This window comes from Pristis pectinata, chromosome 2 (genome assembly GCF_009764475.1).
Source record: "Pristis pectinata isolate sPriPec2 chromosome 2, sPriPec2.1.pri, whole genome shotgun sequence".
Classification (NCBI taxonomy): domain Eukaryota; kingdom Metazoa; phylum Chordata; class Chondrichthyes; order Rhinopristiformes; family Pristidae; genus Pristis; species Pristis pectinata.
Genome location: NC_067406.1, coordinates 76,083,565 through 76,105,526, shown reverse-complemented (window position 1 = coordinate 76,105,526; position 21,962 = coordinate 76,083,565). Strand labels below are relative to the sequence as shown.

At 36.9% G+C, this 21,962-nt stretch overlaps 1 protein-coding gene across 1 annotated transcript in view; it reads right to left on the bottom strand.

Moving 5' to 3' along the window:
- Positions 1-21,962, bottom strand: part of ppargc1a (peroxisome proliferator-activated receptor gamma, coactivator 1 alpha) — a 420,524-nt gene that overhangs the window by 397,803 nt on the left and 759 nt on the right. The gene's annotated exons all lie outside the window — the stretch shown is intronic.

Below are 21,962 nucleotides of genomic sequence, written 5' to 3'. Positions count from 1 at the left end.
GAATAATGAACCAGTTAATCAAGTGAAGCAGGGAAAGACAGTAAACGGACCAGGCTACATATACTTAATTCAGACCCCAAATGTATTTTTAAATATATTTTGTATTATGATTTTTAAGTCAGAGAAGATAGGTCAATTTAGGAAAGAGAGAACTAATTGGATGTTCCTCTGCTGGACAAAGTAAAACAGAGATAGCAGAGCACCACGGAAAATAGGATGCGATTACAATATGTTTAATCGTGATTTCCATTATAAATGTGGATATGGGTCTTTATACTGATACACATTTACAAGTTAAATATGGATGCTATTTTTAAAGATATATTAGACATAATGAAATGTTATTCTGAATTTCTTCTGCAGAATTTCAAAAGCACTTAGTTCTGTGTGGTAGGGATAAGGTCTAAAGTCTTCATATTCTACAACAAGGAATGACAAAGCTATATTCTTGAGTTATATTAAGTAAGGGATATGGTTTGGGAAAACAAGTGTTTCCCCACTTATAGAGATAAAGGGCACCTGGAGAGAATTCGGTTTCAAGAAAATCGCTCTCTGATCTATAGGTTAAAATAAATGGAAATTACCTTCAAGCTATTTCCCTCACTGACTGAATAGACTTGATTAGCTCACTGCAATTGTATGAATGTTGGAGAGATAATCGTACATATTACATAATGATGTAAATAGATTCCACATATGGAAGCAAACAATGGCCAGGATTGTGTTTTCCCTTTCTGGGACCTTCCAGTGTTATTGGTGTTTTTAATTATGGAGCATGGCTTATCCATCATGAAAGAAACAGTCTTCATCAAAAGGATAGAAGCCCACCATGCAGACCAGAAAATGAAAAGCTTTAGAAACCATCAAGAGATTGCTTGGAGACCGATAATGGTTAATAGAACATTGCTGTGTGGCCTGCACTGATTCCCTGAAAGGCATTTCACTGAAACGGGATTTTTTAAAAATAGCTCTTTCTGAAGTCCACTGGGAAATATGAAATCTTGGGTTAAGTGCACCTACAAAGCATTGTATCCAACATATGAAACATCAATAATAAATTGTCATAGATGTTCTAAAATCTGTACATTGTTGCTTATTTTGTTAAGAATCACAAAACACAACTAATAATGTACACCATTGCTTCTGAATCTCAGTAACAACTGGAGCATGCACTAGCACATATTCAAGCATGTACTGGCTCTTCTTAATTTACAAATATTTACAAATGCGCAAAAGTTCACCCCTTTCCTTTACAAAAGAAATCTCTGAAATCACAGGATTAGTGTTGCTTAATCAATACTAATTTATTCATCTTCTCTTATTACCACCAGTTTAAATCCTATTGATATTTGGGACTATTTACATGATCTTTTACCCAGGTTCTGATCTTAATTTATTCCTTAATGTTGAAGCTTCAAAAAGGCAAACCTATAAACTTACAATAACCTTTTATTCCCCCTCACTGAATATATCTATAATTCAAGAAATATTGTTTTTAAACTTTCTCTAACTAGTAGCATCTATAAACTTTCTTAAAATAATGACCAACTATTTTGCTCTTATTTACTCAGGGAATTCAATTGCTTTTGCCCATTTGATTATTTAAGCACCCATTCAAAGTCTATTGTATTCTATCCCAGCAACAAAATGATGTATTTGTTCTTCAGGCTACTTGATGCTATCGTCAATTTCTGTTTCATAATTTTAAAAAGTTAAATTATTATGGTTATTTCTAACATGTTCCTTATTTTCTGCAGAATGAAAAATATTGCTTTGTGTCAACTAATTGTGATGTTAAGCAATATATTTGCAACTAAATCATGCTTGGCTTAATTCATTGTGGGCATTGCTGCAGTTCAAATTTTCCAGCACTATTTTCTTATAAAGCAGACCTGATAGTCCAATTAAAGAGACTGTTTCCCTTATGATCTTAAACCTCCATCTTTCATGCTCTGTCATATTGAGTTAGTGCAATCCAGGTGGTACAATTAATGCTGATCACTGCAATTTGCAATGGGAATTTAAACAACATTCCCACCCATCTAAAAGGTGGAAATAGATGCACATTTTATAGGTTGAAACTATTGATTAAAACTTACAAGTTAAGTAACTTACATGAGAAATAGAAACTCCAAATGACAATTTATTATGGGTAGAGACAAGATATCTGCTTAAGGTTCATTCTTTGCCTGGCTCCTTAAAATGCAGTATTTGTGTGATTCATTACTATATGGAATGCACCAGTGGTATACCAGCACTGCATATGAACTGCTGGCACTAAATGACTTTTGTGCTTTATACCGTTAGAATCATAGAATCATAGAAAGTACAGCACAATACAGGCCCTTCAGCCCACAATGTTGTGCCAACCTTTAAACCTCGCCTAAGACTATCTAACCCCTGCCTCGCACATATCCCCCTATTTTAAATTCCTCCATATGCTTATCTAAAATCTCTTGAATTTGACCAATGTACCTGCCTCCACCACCGTGCCAGGCAGCACATTCCATGCCCCAACCACTCTCTGGGTAAAAAACCTCCCTCTGATATCTCCCTTGAACTTCCCACCCATTACTTTAAAGCCATGCCCTCTTGTATTGAGCATTGGTGCCCTGGGAAAGAGGTGCTGGCTGTCTACTCTATCTATTCCTCTTAATATTTTGTATACCTCTATCATGTCTCCTCTCATCCTCCTTCTCTCCAATCAGTAAAGCCCTAGCTCCTTTAGTCTCTCCTCATAATCCATACTCTCTAATCCAGGCAGCATTCTGGTAAATCTCCTCGGCACCCTTTCCAACACTTCCACATCCTTCCTATAATGAGGCGACCAGAACTGGACACAGTACTCTAAGTGTGGTCTAACCAGAATTTTGTAGAGCTGCCTCATTACCTCACGGCTCTTATACTCGATCCCACGACTTATGAATGCTAACATCCCATAAGCTTTCTTAACTACCCTATCCACCTGTGAGGCAACTTTCAGGGATCTGTGGATATGAACCCCCAGATCCCTCTGCTCCTCCACACTACCCCAGAATCCTGCCATTAACTTTGTACTCCACTTTGGAGTTTGTCCTTCCAAAGTGTACCACCTCACACTTTTCCAGATTGAACTCCATCTGCCACTTCTCAGTCCAGCTCTGCATCCTATCAATGTCCCCCTGCAATCTTCGACAATCCTCCACACTATCCATAACACCACCAACCTTTGTGTCGTGTGCAAATTTGCCAACCCACCCTTCTACCCCCTCATCCAAGTCATTAATAAAAATCACGAAAAGTAGAGGTCCCAGAACCAATCCTTGTGGGATACTGCTAGTCACAGCCCTCCAATCTGAATGCACTCCCTCCATCACAACTCTCTGCTTTCTACAGGCAAGCCAATTCTGAATCCACACAGCCAAGCTTCCCTGGATCCCATGCCCTCTGACCTTCTGAAGAAGCCTACCATGTGGAACTTTGTCAAATGCCTTACTAAAATCCATGTAGACCACATCTACTGCACTACCCTCATCAATCTTCCTGGCCACCTCCCCAAAGAACACTATCAGGCTTGTGAGACATGATCTGCCCTTCACAAAGCCACGCTGGCTGTCTCTGATCAGACCATGATTCTCTAAATGCCCATAGATCCTATCTCTAAGAATCTTTTCCAACAGTTTGCCCACCACAGATGTAAGGCTCACCGGTCTATAATTCCCTGGACTATCCCTACTTCCTTTTTTGAATATGGGGACAACATTTGCCACCCTCCAATCCTCCAGTACCATTCCCGTGGACAATACCGACTCAAAGATCCTGGCCAACGGTTCAGCAATCTCCTCCCTCGCCTCACAGAGCAGCCTGGGGAATATTCCGTCAGGCCCCAGGGACTTATCTGTCCTAATATTTTCTAACAGCTCCAACACATCCTCTCTCCTGATATCAACATGCTCTGGAACATTAATCTTACCAACACTGTCCTCGGTGTCATCAAAGCCCCTCTCCTTGGTGAATACTGAAGAGAAGTATTCATTGAGGACCTCACCCACTTCCACAGCTTCCAGGCACATCTTCCCACCTTTGTCTCTAATCGGTCCTACCTTCACTCTCATCATCCTTCTGCTCTTCGCATGTGAAAAAAGCCTTGGGATTTTCCTTAACCCTACTCACCAAGGCCTTTTCATGTCCCCTTCTTGCTCTCCTCAGCCCCTTCTTAAGTTCCTTCCTTGCTACCCTATAATCCTCAAGAGACCTATCTAATCCTTGCTTCCTAAACCTTCTTCTTCCTAACTAGTTGTTCCACCTCTCTTGTCACCCATGGTTCCTTCACCCTGCCATTCCTTCTCTGCCTCACCAGGACAAATTTATCCCTAACATCCTGCAAGAAATCTTTGAACAACGACCACATCTCCATAGTACATTTCCCTTCAAAAATGACATCCCATGTTAGATGTAGTCAACTTAGACAAAAACAATAGGTCCTCCAGTACAAGTTCAGGAATTAATAAAATAGGCTATACTTTAGACACCCAACACTGAAAAAGTCACAGTAGTTATAACCTGCCTGATACCAAAACATTAACAAATTTCCCACAAACAAAACAACAGATAGTCAAATTGCCACTTTATTGAATTTATCATCTTTCAAAGAGGGTAAACTAATAACTCAATCCTAGGAGCTTTAGCCTTTTTGTAGTATAAGCAGTAGGTTTGTTAAATGTTTCTGAGAGATCTCTATCTCATATATTAAAATAGTCCAGCATAAATTTTCCTTTAAGAGTCAGGCAGCACTCAAGAAGTTTAGTTGTTCTCTGACATGTTAATTTTCATAACTCAGCACTCCTTCCCATCCCCAATGCTCCTACTTCCAAGCACCCTCAATCTAATGCCAGTGCTCCCAATCTCCTCTTGAACAGTGACACTAGCCTCCCTGATCACCCCCTTCCTCAATGCTGTCCCCGATTCCACTACCCCTAATGTTGCTAGGCAGTCTTTCTCTCCCAAATTTTATGGCTGATCCAATCTCAATCCACCCACCCACTCATCCGTACGCTGTACTCTGACACCAATCCAACCGGGCCTGTGGTAGATCTCCCAAGCCCTGCAAGATGCACTGGAATTTCTATGCAAATGCACTTAAAAGGCCATCTTGTTAGAATTATATCTATAGCCTGACAAAAATATGTGAAGGCTTGTCAATCATCTAATATTTGAGAGGGAAGCCAAGGCATGTACAAATGAATGCTCACTGTATGATTTGTTGAGCTATCCATCTAAATGCCAGTTACTCTCAAATGTAGCTGACAGTTATTCAAATGCAGGAGCTGTTGTGTAAAGCTAAAACTATTCAACAAGTTTTTTGCCATCTGCCTTGGGGATTACTGTTGATGAAAATAGCTTATTGGGATAGCCTGGAGTCAAACACATTTATGAGCTTAATCTAAAGTAGAAAAACAAAAACAAAGCAAAAAATATAACTATTGCTCATCTCCTGTTTAATAGTTCATTTACTTAAGTACATTTACTTATTTATTAAATAAAATATATTGAGCCAGATCTTTAGATGCCAATCCAGCAGTTAAATACACAACAGCCAGTACTTCCCAGCATCTCTCCTCAGAGCTTTGAGACCACAGGACAGTCACACACCTTAGCTGGAGTGCATAACTTCTAATTCACCACACACTAACAGTCCTATAATTCACCACAAACCATAGTCCTAGGACACTAAATTCACCACAGAGCTCAGCGTGGCAGTGCAATCTTGCAGCTTTTTCTCTCTCCGTCACCACTCCCCACTTGTGTCCACTCAGGATGTGCCAGTCCAAGAAGATGGACTTGCACATCAGGGGGAGGGGGGCAAGCAAGTCTACGATGAAGGTTATCTTTCCTCATTGCTCCCTGGAGATGCACTACGTACTTCACATGAATCACTGGACACTCATGATCGAGATCCACTTGCCCACGACCTCTACCCTTATTATTGCAACCTAATTACTAAGCCACCTGCTGCAGTGAAACAGTTCCAGCAGCAGCCTGACATCCCATACCTATTAATAACTAAATAATCCATCCTCCCAGTTATCAATTCCTATGCATGGGCCATTAGAATACTAAACATTGTTGACAACCTCACTGGCTACCAATGAGAGGAATTGTTACTATTCAAGTATAATAAACCAATTTGCTAAAATATGCATTTTGCTCTTAAGTTCTTATACAATCACTAATACAAAAAAGTTAATTTAAAAATCTGTATTATACCAAACAGAGAATTTTGCTATGTCAACATGCATAACTGGAGGCATCTCACTGGGTTTCAGGACTGCAAGCATTTGTTAAGATGGCAATATATAACAGGGATAAATAGAAAATTGTGAATCCAAATTAAATGCATAGATTCAAATATTCCAACAGAGTGCACCTAAAGTTAATTGCTTCCTGCATGGTTGTCACTCCCCCTCTTTCAGTTTGTTTTGGCTGCTTGTAATCTTGCTTTTAAATGAAAGTAATAAGCACTTTAAACCATACAGTGAATCATATTTTACCATCCTCAACCTGACATACAATACTCCTTTCTTTGTCTTTGCTTACTCAAAGGCACTTAACTCATGCTGAGATATAATTCTGTCAATGCGCTGGCCATGTGGACCAAAATGTTTGTGATTGTTGGAGGACATCACAGTCAATCCTGAACTGGGCCATGCTCATCAATGTGTAGACATTTTCTGGCAACAGTCATGTGTTATTAATCAGGAGTTGGAGCTACAGCTGATTTTCTGCTTAGGTTTAGAATGGAAATTTCTTTGCCAAGAAATCCCAAGCTACTTTCAGGAGATAGATTGAGAAAGTGTAACTTAGAGCAGATCGGCAATCCCTTTGACGGGCAGTGAGCCTGGGACCATGATCTCACCAGCTGTCGAGGCCATTCAAAAGCAGAGCAGGTCACTTGCACCCAGAGAGTTCCTGCACTACTCCAAATCTGCCAATCATCTTGGAGTCAGCCTTCTCTATTGACACAATGAATGGGATTGCTACGGGCAGACTCCACACACCTGCATTTACCTGGACCAGATATGAAGGACACATTTTGATGTTCCTCTGCACCCTGGAGACCAGCAGTCATGTCCAGACAGTGACTGTCGAATGAATGGCATAGAGCAGAGGAATAGGCCCTACCCCTCCCCCCCAAAATACACGATAGAAATCAAAGCTGAGGGCAGAGCTTTATTTTCTGTTGAAGCTGCAATTCATTTTAAACTATTATTAAATTTGAAGTAAATAGTAAAAGAAAAATTATATCAATGTTTTCAAAGTTAAATTCTAAAGTTCAAATAAGTCAAAGTCGAGTTTATTGTCATATGCACAAGTACATGTAAAACTTTCTGTAACACAGGTGCTGTGTTACACCTGTGTTGAAAAACTTACATGCAGCAGCATCACAGGCAAAAAGCATCATATAAGCAGCATTCACAAGAAAAAACATAAATTAAACATAAATTATACACAATTTTTACAAGAAAAAAAACACAATTATAACAAAAAAAAAGTCCATTTTCATGCAAAGTGATCAGAGTGGTCATAGTGTTGCTAAACTGTAGTGGTGATTAGGGTTCTGCCAGTTGGTTCAAGAACCAAATGGTTGAAGGGAAGTAGCTGTTCTTGAACCTGGAGGTGTGGGATTTCAAGCTTCTGTACCTCTTGCCCAATGGTAGCTGTGAAAAGATGGCATGGCCTGGATGGTGGGGATCTTTCACGATGGATGTTGCCTTCTTAAGGAAGCGCCTCCTGTAGGTACTATCAAAAGTGGAGAGGGACGTGGCCATGATGTATTGGGCAGAGTCCACTAAGTAAGAGTCCACAATAAGTAAAAGCATTAAAGTAAAATAGGGCAAAATAATTTTAAAAGAGTAATTTACCTTCCCCTTTGCCTCCTAAATCTTTATCCAATAAAAACCTGTTAAGATCAATGGACTGTTAGATCCTTTACCAGGTATGAACTGAGGGAGGAGATAAGTTGCAATTCACAAGCCAGAGAATCCAAGCAAAACTGGGCCCTGTCAGTGGATTCCATGTGGATTCCATGTGGCATCCAGTGCAGAGAAAAATCAGAATTACAAATTATCATTAAGTCCTCAACATCCAAGTTTCACAATACTTGTCGTTTTGGTCTAGGATAAACTTCAGTTTGAACAGCTAGCATGATTCATGCTGATTCATATTCGAAGCTTTTATTTCATTTAGTAGATATACCAACTTTTATTCAACCTCCACAATTATATATCATTCGCATGGTTCCATCTTTATTTTCCAATTTCTATTTCAATTTTAAGCTGTCAATAGGTTTGTTTTCTGACATAAATAGGCTCAATTTCTTTCATATCTCCAAATAATTCAAGGTCTTCATTCCCAGAATCATTTTTCATGCTCAACTCTGGAGCCATTCAGAATTGTAACATCCTTTATGTTAAGTGACCAGCCATTCAGAAAATATTACATTTAATATTCAGTCCCTTTATTGGTCTATCCCTATATGATGAGTATAACAATCTTGAAAAAGATCCTTGCTACCCTGCCCATAACTTCTTTTCAACTTGTAAAGTTCCCATCAATGACCATCTCCTGTTTCTTATTTTAAGCCAATTTTTAAAATCAATTTCATTCCCTATCAACATAGATTTTTAGAGTACATACATGCCTAAGTATACATCAAAAGCATTTTTTTCTTGTCCACTGTGTCAGTAATATATATGGAGGAAAAAAAATGGTCAATTGAACACCCTTTCTTTTTGCACAACTCAATAAAATCTTTTAGCAAGTTATGCTTTTACAGATAGTTACCATATCTAAAAATGTTTCCAAATAACTGATGAGAATCACCACTGACTAGACAGCTAATATTGCATAAGAAAGAGTATTGATCTGATGTTGAAAGTAGTAGAATAGTACAATTTAGCAGTGGATTAAATATCATTATATAGACTATCATAGTAAATAGTATAATTTCTATAGTATTCCTTCATTTTATTTATTTCTAAACCTTTTGTCACCCTGAGAAAAACTCAAGAAAATGTCCAAAATAAATCTCAAATTCCTCCTGAACAGATGAACAGTAGAGTTCCCTCTCTTGCAAGTTCCCTATGTCTAGTCCGCTTGTTTTCCAGCGCATGACAATCATTTATGTCATAATGAAATCACTTGTCATCAGTAAAAATAGTTATCCTTCAGCCACTAAATTCACAGAATCAGTCTAGGGTAAACACCTCCTCAGTACAAAAGCTGTATCATCCTTTGATCCACAACACATGTCTCAGATTAATAAAGAATTGATCATTTGCCATCTCTTTCAGATGCCTGCAGGATTAGGTTCCAAGATTGGAAGTCAACAAGTGTAAACACTGCAAAACTCAAATCAGCTTGTGACGTAGGACCATTACAATCACTCTGGACACAAGTGTAAACAAGGTACAAGATATTACTTTGCCTCAGTTGGCAACAGTTGCTGTGATTGTTGCACAGCAGAAAGCTCCTGTTCATTTGTTCAGCAAAAAATAAGTGTATTTGCTGTGGGAAACTAATCACATACTCTGACCCCCTCAGCCAAATCAATTTGCCCATGTGTTCTGGATAGAATGCAGGTAAATTCTAAATGCCTTGACAAATAGTAAAGTATTTATATTTTAAAACTCCTTCTTCAATCAGTTGACAATGAAATTTATATTTCTTCAAAAAATCTCCAGCTTTACAATCAGTATTTTTAGTAGTAGGAAATGCTAAATGTCCTGCAGAAAACAATTTTCTCTCTCGTCTAACTGAATTAAATGCGCCTTGTTATTTAAAGCAGTTTTGCCATTATGAATAGTAGTAAACAACTCACACGTATACAGGTTGATCTGAATTCCCCATAACATGACCAAGGACGTACAAGAAAAATATATTGTTGTGTCACTACAGTCAGATATACCACAATATTTTAAACATTGGCAGGAAATACAAAAAATTACAGGTTAGAAGTTAATATTTATTGCATACTTGTGATTTAATATTAATTTATAACTCTTAGAATATTTGGAAACAAATTCCAGTTCATATGCTGTCCCTCATTTATGGTTTATAGAAACTGTTCTATTACTGAACATGATACATTACTTCATAGCTTATAAATTATTTTACAAAATAATTTAGTAGTTTGCTTAAAAATGTTAAAATTCTCTTTCAGAATTCAAAAGGGTCAGTCAACAATTTCTTCAGTCAGGAACAGTTAAGTGGGGGTATTACAAACATATCATTCCATCGTTCATAGAGTAACCATTTTTCTTTAAGAAATGAATCTTATGAGAGATCAGCTTTTATCATCCTCTTCAAAGTGTCATCAAAAAATCCATAATACCACAGATTGATAGACTGTTAGGACTTGAATCAATAACTAGTCAGTCATGATGTGAACTTTTGGCACTTTATGGCTACAACTCTTTTTATCTTAACCATAATACATCTAACTAAATGCAGGTGCAGTTTTCTTGTCAAATTGTTCAGGTCATAATTTTCTTTGAAAGGGATGGCAGTGAAAACACTAATTTTACATGATCTCTGTAGCCCTTTTGATGTTTCTATCTATGGCTGATTAATTTCTGGGAATACAGCTTTAACTTGGGGAAAAAAAACCTTCTTCCTTATATATTACTATGATTTCTTCAGAGTAATTTCATTTTTAAGGTATTTCACTATTTTCCTATTGACGTTCAATTACGATTATTCGTCATTTTACACATTATGATATCAGTAGCTTTGCATACATTATTTCTTTTACTTTTTTTTTTATTTAGTTCCTAAATTACTGGCAACAGAATTTAACACAGACACGTCAGCCTATTTTTAAACGGTATTTCACCAGAACTTAATTATAAACATAAAACGGGAGATATTACACAGATTAGGTGGTGTTTATTTCCGTTAATTCTTATCTAGTTTCCATCTGGCATATCATATGGATAGATCACGAGGATTTTAAAAATACTCTAGTTAAAATTAGAGCACTTCTATGGATAATATATTCCTTCAAAAGGTTCTTGTTGCGATTTACTTTAACTATCATAAGGAAACACAAATAGCCGTTTCCATTCTCTGTGCTTGCACATCTTCAAAAACTATCGTCAGTGAGTACCTTTGCAAGAGCCTCAAAGAATTACGATTCTGAAATGCAGAAAAAATAAGCTGTGGTGCAAGAAGCAAACATTAACAATCACTTAACTGGTCCTTTGGTACAGGACCAGTCTATTCTGCGAGAGCTCACATATTCAATGTATATTTATAAACATTAAGGTCACAGGTTTCTCATGATATTAGTCTTTCAGTGTTTCATCTGGCATTTTAAAATGATTCACCAATACCAACTAATGTTTTTCCTTTCCAAATCAGATCAATTTTTCAGCAAAAGCTCAACTAATGGATTCATAACATGCTGTTTGAAACACAACTCCAGAGCTATTTGCCCCATGAATAATGAAAGTTACCAACTAACTTCTGGAATTATCATATAGTCATAAAGTCACACAGCACAGAAACAGGCTTCTCGGTCCATAGACTTCAGTGCCTTGGAAATTCAAGTACTTGTCCAAATACTTCTTATACATTGTGAGTGTACCTGCCTCCTCTACTCACTCAGGCAGTGTGTTCCACTCACAGTTGTGTAAGCACTCAATTGGTATACTGCTACCCTTTGGCAAAATTGTTATTTTCCCTGGTCTATCCACAAGTGACAAGAGCATAGCATGTTGACTCTAATGACATAGTGAGCCATTGTAAAAATAATTGTTATGAAAGAAAACAGATACCCTCAACATTCTCATATTAACTAGGATTAGAAGGGAAGAGAAATGTGGTCTTGCTTAGCAGTGTTATTTCCAGAAACAAACAAAAGATTACCTTTCTTGAGTATGTTGCATATTGGCTAATTGTCTATATTGGAGAAAGACTGAAAACCACCACACCTAAGTTTATTCTGCTAAATTGGAATGATAATTGCTGCCATTGGAACAGCAATGATATGACTGATGTCTTCTACAAAATCTGCATTGCTACAGCAACTAGATTGATATCTGTGACAATCCATGTTCACAAAAGCAGAGAAGAACAAAATGCAAAATACTACTTATCATTTTGTAAATTTTGTTTGATATAGTTCCAGTGAAGCATATTGGAAATTTTTGCTATTTAAAATATAAATACATCTTGTATTGTGATAGCTGTACTACTCGAAATACAAAACAATAAATAAATGAATGCTTTTGTTGTCATTGGTCCACTGATTTATCAACCTTTTCTCAACCCTTATTAAATGGCACGTTTTTTTTAATAAAAGTAACCAAAGTGCATTAATGTTCAGGAAATAATGAGTAAAAACTTAATATAAATGACATTGCATTTTTTGCAATCATGCTGATATTCACTACAGTTACATTAGTATTATCACTTTTTGTTAAGGAGTTCAGTATTTCAAATAAGCCATTTTCTGAAAAATAAAGTACTGTATCTTAACAATAATTTCTTCTGTATTAACCATAAGTTCATATCTGACAATGTATTGGGACACTATATGGGTGGTCTAAATTCTAGAGTATAAATGATTTCAAAGTCTAGATTATAAGTGTTTCAAGTTGTCTCAGAATTTATTTATTCTTGCAATGAGCTTTCAGTCTCACTTGCTGTTGAGCAAAGAATAAATTGAAACTGAGTGTTTCCCCATTTAGAGAAGGAAGGCAAAAAATAAGCAAAACAGTACCGACCACTCTTAATGCCTGCTCACACGGCATTGGGAGATATATGAGGATATCTCATCTGTCCATTCAATCGATCAGTGTATGTAGCAATAGGAGAAAAACGACAAAAATACTTTCTAAATCAAAGTGGTGACACAGCACGAGGAGTACCATCTTGCATTGCATTGAATTGTATATTTCACCTCCTAATGTTTCAGCTGAGTCAAAGAGCACTTTGAAGATCCAATACTTCACAAATAAGAAAAAAGCAATTCCACTATGTTTCTCCCCTCTTGCATCAAGGTAGGGAGGACGAAAGCAGTAAAATCCATCCTGGTATTTTTATGATAATGTATGCCCCTATGCACACAACATAAATCAAATAATTTAGAAGTCTGTACAGTTAATTTAAATACATACTAATGACTTTAGAAGATGGTTGATGTCTGCAGCAATACAAATAGTCCCAAGCCTTCTTACAAATAAGAAGACTCCCTTCTCTCAAGATCACCAATAAATATTCTCAAATCTTTTAGAGAAAACCGGAGTGTTATATGTGTACAAGCCATTGCATGCACACCTACATATCTGATTGTATATTACTATGAATACACTAACCTATTAGAAATCAAATTAATACAATTTCATTCATTTGGAAGCATTCTATAGTTATGTGAGAACAACACTAGTACAACCCCAACAACACAACATAATGGTCTTACTAGAGGTGAAGCAGCAATATTTCATTGTGATTTAAGTGTCTTCCATGAGCACCTTTGCTTCAATAACGCATCAGTGCTACCAAGGATTTAGTTTGGCAATCCAAATATGAACAAGTATATTGAATGCAAAGCATAGTTAATTAGATTTAAGTTATTCTAACAAGTCCCCACTCTCATCAGGGCATTCCCCACCACATTATTGGAATTTATTCCTGAGCCAAGTATGAAGAGTCTTTCATCTAATGAAGATGTTAATTCATTTCATAGATGTTGTTTAGTTCCAAAATTGTCTACTTCTTGTTTTTGTGTTCATTAATTGCAGTATCTTGATTTTCTATCTTTCCAGAATTTCTTGTTCTGCACCATCTCCAAGTGAGATAAGTTAATCCCAAATGATGAGCAGTTTTGTTTCTTGTCTCCATTTGGAACTTAATTGCAAGTACCTGAATTCATTTTATATAACAGCTGTCATGTCTGAGTCTGACTTTAGATTACATAGTGTACTCAAAGAACAAAAGGCTACATTTTTTGCCTTCTCATCATCAGTAAACTTAAAATCCATTGCATCATCTGATATAGATGACAGTAAGGTACAATCACCACAAACAAAAAATTGTTTTATGAAGTGCAGAACACTTGATATATATTTCAAAATGACATTTAATATGTTTGAGCAACTGATTCCCATTCTTTCACTGTGTACTTGTCAATTGCAAAATCTAATTCCCTAAAAAGATTTTACTATCTGTAAGAATGAGATTCCAGTATTTAAATTCTTCCTTTCTGGACCAATGTGACTGAATGATTACAGGAATACAAATCTCCTCATCACTTTAGCTGTTAAGTAGCAGCCTTAATTTTCTATGGCATGCTTTGTTGGCAAGGTGCAAAAACAACAGCTTCATGAAACTCCCAAGAAGATTCAGGCTTAGCTGAATTTTTACTTGCCTGAAAGCAGTACAATGCAAATCATCCAGCAACATGTGGTGATTCACAATCCATACCCCAAATTGCTAGATCAAGATAATAATGACAACACATACCAATTAAATTTTGTTATTTTTAACAGTAAATTCTAGATCAGTATTAGACTCTACTTGTAAATTGAGGACACAAATAAGTCAAATGTTAGATAAGAAAAAAGGAAAAGGAAAAAAAATGAAAAGAACTTGCATTCAGAAAGCAAACTTTACTCTCTCTGAAACTTTATGCCATATAAGAACTTCTTAAGTATTGTTGTGCAGCAGCAATCTGATAATGATCATTCTTATTTGGGTCATAAATATTGGCCAGGAAAGAACTCTACTGGCCAATTTTTTCTTTGAAACAGTGCCATGCAATCTTTTATGACCACAGGAGAACAGATGGAACCTCAGCTTAAAGTCTCATTCAAAATATTGTACCTCTAACAGCACAGGACTCCTTCAGTACTGCACTGCATATTAGCCCAGGTTTGTGCTTAAGCCCACGCAAATGAAACTTGATGAGACAGCATTCTGATTGAGAGGTGAATGCGAGCTATGAATTGTACAAGAAGATCCAAAAAAGACCATTGATATAACTTGAGCAAGTTTCAGGAATTGAAGCAGCCAGAAACATTTCACAGCACTGCAAATGCAACAAGAATCTGAGAAAGGCCATCAAAATGCAGGACAGATAATGTAAAGAGCGATGAGATGGCAAAAGGAGCAAGGCTGATACAGACCCAACAACAATGGATTAAAGCCATTCAACCCTGTCGTTGTTGTCGAGCTGATGAACAAGAATTTGGTGATGGTAGTAATATGCTTATTGTTTCTTTGAAATTATATTTTAGTAAATTGTACTTTATGGCAAAACCCACAATTGCATGTCAACTCTACTTCATAACCCACTGACCCACCACCCATACAATTTACCCCAACATGAAGGTGAACTCCACTGCTTTTTGCAGATTCAACATGGGCCAAAATGTTATCACATCATGTAAATCTGACTGGCCTTGAATCTTGCAGCAAAATGGTGTGATCCTATATGAGGTGTTTTTTTTTTAAACTTTGTATTCAGTTCTACTAATTAAATAACTGAAATGTTTCCCTGTTTGAGAGTCTATGACTAGGAAGTGTCTACCATTTCTTTCCAAAACTCTTATCATTTTATAGTATAATATAGATCATAATCAGGTAAATTAAAACTATGCAATGTTCCCTAAAATCCCTGGTCATCAATTTTGCCTGGAGGTTTGCCGCCAGTCAATGTAAAACATTGGGCCCAGTGCTGTATGTAACATGCCTGTGATTACTTTGCAGCATAAGTCAACCAACAATGCAAAACAACAACAGGTATTCCAATACTGCCATTTGTATCAGGTAGAAAACAGATAACTATTTCTTTACATAAGGTGCCTTCTTGAAATCAATAAAATATTTTCATATAGTATTTGATTACAATAAAAAGGCAGTATTAGTCTCAAAATAACTCGGGCGAGGGGAGGGGGAAGCAACTATGAAAACAATTTACTGGACAGCCATGTTAAGATTCCACATTTGTGCATTCACAGGTTATGCATTGCAGGAAATTGTAAGCAGGCTGCCAATGCTTTTCTCTCCATTAATTTTAATGGGCCAAAAGCCATGGGTTGTTTACCAATGATCGGATTGCTCTCTCCATATGAACAGAAGTTTTAGATTTAAAAGAGGTATTCAAAATTATGAGGGGTTTAATAGAGTAGATGTAGAGAAACTATTTCTATTGTTAATAGAACTGATAGTCAGCAGACTCAGATTTAAGATAACTGAGAAAAAGAACTAGGGATGATAAGGAGAAATATTTTACAGTAAGAAGCCATTATGATCTTATTACCTGAAACTATGATGAGTTCAATTCAAAACTAGATTTGGAGAGAATTAAATATATATATTTCCAAATGGAAAAATCTGCAGAATTACAGTAACAGTATAGGTGAGTAGGACCATTGTAAAATTCTTACAAAGCACAGGGATAGTAGAACAAATGCCTTCTTCAGTACTGTCCAGAACTATGATCTCCTGCCACACTCTCCATCTAAGCAGCACTATTCCCATATAAGAGCTATATTGCCCTCTAATCAATTTTGTAAAATTATAATGAATAAGAGTCATGAATGTATAAGATAACTTCAGTGAAGGCATGCAATAGAGACACAATTTTTTTAAAAAAATCAGAAATATCTGTCACCATATCCAATTCCCAAAGCCTGGAAAATTGGAAGCACTAGAAAGCAGATACAATGATCTATAAATACAATTCTCAACTATTGCAATTTCATTTAATTTGTGTAAATGGCTGGTCATGGGAACAAATTGAACATCTCAAATTATAATTGGAGTAGGCATGAAAATGAAATTGGAACAATAAATCACAAGAGTTAACTTATCAAGAAACATCTTCATAGAATACTTTAAATAATAGACTCACCATGCAAAGATCATTTTTGCACACTTCATTTATAATATAAGTTTGTAAATAAAGGGCATTTGTTCTCCTACTCACCCAATACAACAGTGTGAGAATGCTCATTTTAGAAAGAGAAATAAGGAGACCATCTATTCACTGAATGTTGAGGCAGACAATCAAGACACTTGGCAAGGCGCATAACTTGTTAAAAGCGGCAACACAAGTTTATGGAAGCTAAGTAAGGGATTCATTTTTAAAGGAACAGAATGCAAAAGGCTGAATGATAATGTTAAAATGTGTATAGAATCTTGATAAATCTGCACTTCCAAGTACCATATACAGTTCTGACGCCAAACTTCAAAAACGATACTTCAACACTGGAAAAAGTGCAGATAAGGTTTACAATTGGCCATAAAATATTCCATTTCCCAGCACTGAAATTCTTCTCTTACCCACACAAGTCAGCATCTTTGAAAGCAAAAAATGTAAGGAAAAGCCATCAAAGCAAGCAAAATTACCACAGATCATTCTAGCTCCTGTGATCAATGTATGATATCCATGGATCAGATCCAAGCAATTTTGATGTCAACATATCACCAAATTTAAGTGGCATATCAGTCTTAGTAAAACATATAATCTTAATTGTAATTAAAATTATTATAAACAACCACTCTGTCAATATACATGATGTGATAAGTGATTTTATATAGATGTATCCTGATCTGCTTTTGCACTTCCAACAATCACTTTTGTAATCTACTTACTTCTGCTTTCATTTGGCTCTCTCTAGCTAAACATTATATCCAGCTGTGGAACTGGGCTCACAACCAGGAAAAAGCCTGTGCCAATGCTGATTTGTAACCAGACATTAGGAAATGCACAAAGGATTTGGATTATCTCTCACTCCAAATTTATGTTCACTTAGTGACCTCCATTCAATATGTTCTCTGGAAATCTTGGTCATGTAACATCATCCTACAACTCTGTGGCACACACAACATCACAAAGCCACCTGCCTCAGGTTTGAAAGGTTATTTGTATAAATTGACAATTACTACACATAGACAATGAAAACAACTTTTTTAAAAATTAAGATAGAATATTTACAAAAATGCTTGACCTTCTATACATATAAACAACAGATTAGAAGTCCTTTTAACCTTAAAATATAATAACAAGTAACAGAATTAAACAGCAACAGACTTAATTTATATAATGATTTTAATGTAGCAAAATAAATCCCAAGATATTTAAATAACGATAGCATTAGAAATTTAATGTGGAGAAGGAATCCCTTATAAAATAATTTTATAACACTAAAGATACTAAAGTCTCACATGGGGATTAAATGCAAGTAATGTACTATTTGTTATGATCTAAGTGAAATGTTATAGTTTCATTTGGTAAAAAGAAAATAACTTGAATCCATACAGTTCTTTCCATATCCTTAGGATGCCCCAACAACAACTTCCATTTATTCAGTACCAAGGTGATTCACAGGAGCAGTATTAAACTAAAAAATAGTTGACATCAAATCACATAAGAATCTTTAGGGCCTACTGTATGATAAAGGTTTGGTCCAGGAAGTAGGATTATCTGAAAAAACAGCTGACAGATAGGGAGGTGCAGGGGTTTTACAAGGAAATTCCAGAATGTAGGAGCTTGACAGCTGAAGCCATAACCACCAATACTGGAGAGAATAAATATAAGGATGTGCCTGGTTCCAGAAACTGAGGAAGACAGGTATCTCAAAAGCATTATCAAGTTCACAAGATTTCACAGTTTGTGAGGGGAAAGACCATTAAAGGATCTCAAAGCAAGGGTAAAAATTTTAAAGTTATGCCGATCCTTAACTGGGAACTGCTCTATGTAACCAAGCAGATGAATGAGGAGTAAATGGGATTAAGAGTAAAAGTGAATTAGGGGATGGATGACTTCAGGCTTGTTGAGAGCAAAATAAGAGAGGCCAACCAGGAGTGTATCAGAACAAATACATCTAGAGGTAGCTAAGGCTAGAGATAACTAAAGAATTTAAGCTGATGCATGGCAACATATTAAGGTGGAATTCAGAAGTTTCTGAAAAGGCATGAGTAGAAGGACCAAAACACAACCAAGGGCCAAATATCACAAGCAGTGGATCATTTGGCTTAGTGTCAAACATTTTACAGCTAAGGGCCAAAATTTATGGATGTGGACTGAAAATTATATTTAACTGGAGTAAAGCTTTGCTCATCCTTTTCTGGATGTTGGACAATCAGTCAGTCTCAACCACGTCCATGTGAAATTGAAGCATGCTTTTGAGTGATATTGCAGAGGAGCTCCACACAGATACAAAATAGGATGGAACCAAGAATAGATTCATGAGAAATACCAAAGGTGATGGTGTGGGAAGAGACAGTAGTTATTGATGATTCGCTGAGTATGATCAGATAGGCTGGAGATAAATGATAACAATACTAAGTAATATAGGAGCCTGAAAGGGATCCATAACCAGTAAAATACCTCTGAAATGCAATCATTGTTATAGTCACAGAATAGAATCACAGAGAGCTTATAGCATGGATGGAAGCCATTGATCCATTAAATCCATGCTGGATGTGTGCAAGAATGATCCAACCACTTCTCCAATCCAATCCAACTTCCCTGCCATTTTTCCACAGCCTTAGAAATATTTGCCATCCAGGTTCTTATCAAATTTCCTACTGAATGCCACCTGTAACATAATAAAGGAATAAAAATGCTACAAACAAAAACAGCTCATACACAGCATTCCAATAGTCAATTTGTGCACATCTATATTGAGGCATGAATACTGTTTAGAACCTCCAGAAGAATTTCTCTATAAATAGTTCCATTGGATTTTTCTACCTGCCTAAAGATAGATGGCAACTCAGTTCATCAAACTGTTTAAACAAAAGTTCCCAACAATGCAGTACTCATTCAGTACGACAGGGAATGTCATCAAAGGGCGACACAGTGGCAAAGTTGGTAAAGTGTGGGGAGAATAGGGTTAATGTAGAATTGAGGTAAGTGGCTGGTTGATGGTCGGTGTGGACTTGGTGGGCCGAAGGGCCTGGTTCCATGCTATATCTCTCTATGACTCTAATTTATGTCCAAGTCCTGATGTGAGGCTTAAATTCAAACCTTCTGACTCAAAGCAAGTGTAGTAACTACTGCACCAAAATTGACATCTACTGAACAAAGAACATATGTAAAATACACTTGGTTCATTGTTAAACTTTGAAGGCACAGAGAACCAGGGGCACAAACTAGGCATAAGATCAGAAGTAAACTTACACATATCCTATGATTCACCTTATAGTTTAACAGTGAAATGATCCTACTAATTAACTGTAATCTCTGATATAGCCTTGTAAAGAGTGGGTCATTGAGCTATTATAAAGAGATGGGTCACTGTACATGCTGGACATCTACCTGAAAAAAGTAATGTTGGAGCTGCACAGGCTTTTTGGAAAACATCAGGAACACATGGACATTTCCGGCCGACTAGTTTACCTTTTCACCCACAACCCGGCTAGTCATTTGATTGTCTTCTTGAACAGAGAAGAAGGGCTTAAAAGTCATAGCATAAGTCAACTCTTACCCTCGTAAAGTCTGCAAACTTACTGCACGATTTTTTTAAAATATTTTTGTTAGAACTCAAATTACGTATTATAGGGAGGACGAACAAATAATCCGCTTGGTAATAAGTCAGTGAAGACTGGCCATATCCTTGGGATGTTTCATTTTCTAAATACTGACTTTCGGTTGAAATTTATTTAATCTTCTAACCTGCCACGACAATACAAGCAGATCTCTACCATTGTGCAATAATACCCTAGTGTGAACATCAGTCCTATATTACAAGGTTAGGGCAGTCTATGTTTTAAAAACAAATATTCGATGTTGCTTACTATTAATTATGTTGAAGCTGTAAGAATCAGCCTTTCATTCGGTGCGTGGCCTTCCGCAGCGTCGCCAATGTCAGTTCTCCATCTGCTGTTTTACAATAAGAGAAATTCCAAACTCCTCAACCTTCGTTGGACTTGAGCTGGTGATTCTCAGCCCAAATTTACACCCTGCCACCTTCTGTGAATTACACCGGAATATCATCTTCAATTTTTCCGCATCGAAGTCCTTTCAATAACACTTGACATTTCACGTTCCTACACGCCGCGTTCTCTCCCACAAACGCTGTGTACGCCAATCAAATATTTAAACAATTTGATTTCAACTCGACTGAAACAACGTTTGATCGCTATCATGAAGCGTGAAAATGATTAGATGACTAAACCCTTCAGGCAAAAGTGTTAGCCTTGGTGGCTGAGTTTATCAAAGTTATCGCTCGATTGACTGTGTGTGAGAAGTCAATCTCTTAATTACAGCGCTATCCGCTACCGAGAACCAAAATTAATAACATCCCAACGGTTTCTGATAAACCGTGCGTGTGCACAAAATACTTCAGTACTTCGAATATAGAAAGCGGTTCAGAGTAAAAGTGCTTTTATTCGACTTCCGACGCTATTGAACGCCAGCAATGCCCCGATTTTTAACCTAAATTAACCACCAGTCCCTTTCAATTCCCCACCCCCACATTCCCAATCAACCACCACCTTTTCGTGTCAATGCTCTGATCCAGGCTTGGAAATTCCCCAGGTTTATCCGTACATTAGATCCCTTAGCGGTACGTAATTAGAACAATAGCCGTCCATAGGGACAACGCTTCCTGGTTACATCAGGCAGCGGTTTGCCCGAGTGTGAAATGATCGGATGCTTAAAACCCCGGCTCTCCTCTCGAGAGCACCACACTTCGTAACGTGGCTGGCTGGGAACTTTGCATTATTATTTCAACCTTTGGTTAAAGCATCAAATAATGAATATTTTACTGGTGTCATTACATTTTAACGCAGAGACAGCAAGGCAGACCAAATAGAATAACGTGATTTATTAGCCCCGTTGGGGTGTAATTCCTCGATCACGTTGAGATGTATGCTGCTTGAAATATACGGTAATTGAGTTAGAACCGAATATTTGTCCGAGTCAAGACGGTATTTTGCCCCCGCAGATGCTAGCGCCTCTATCCCTT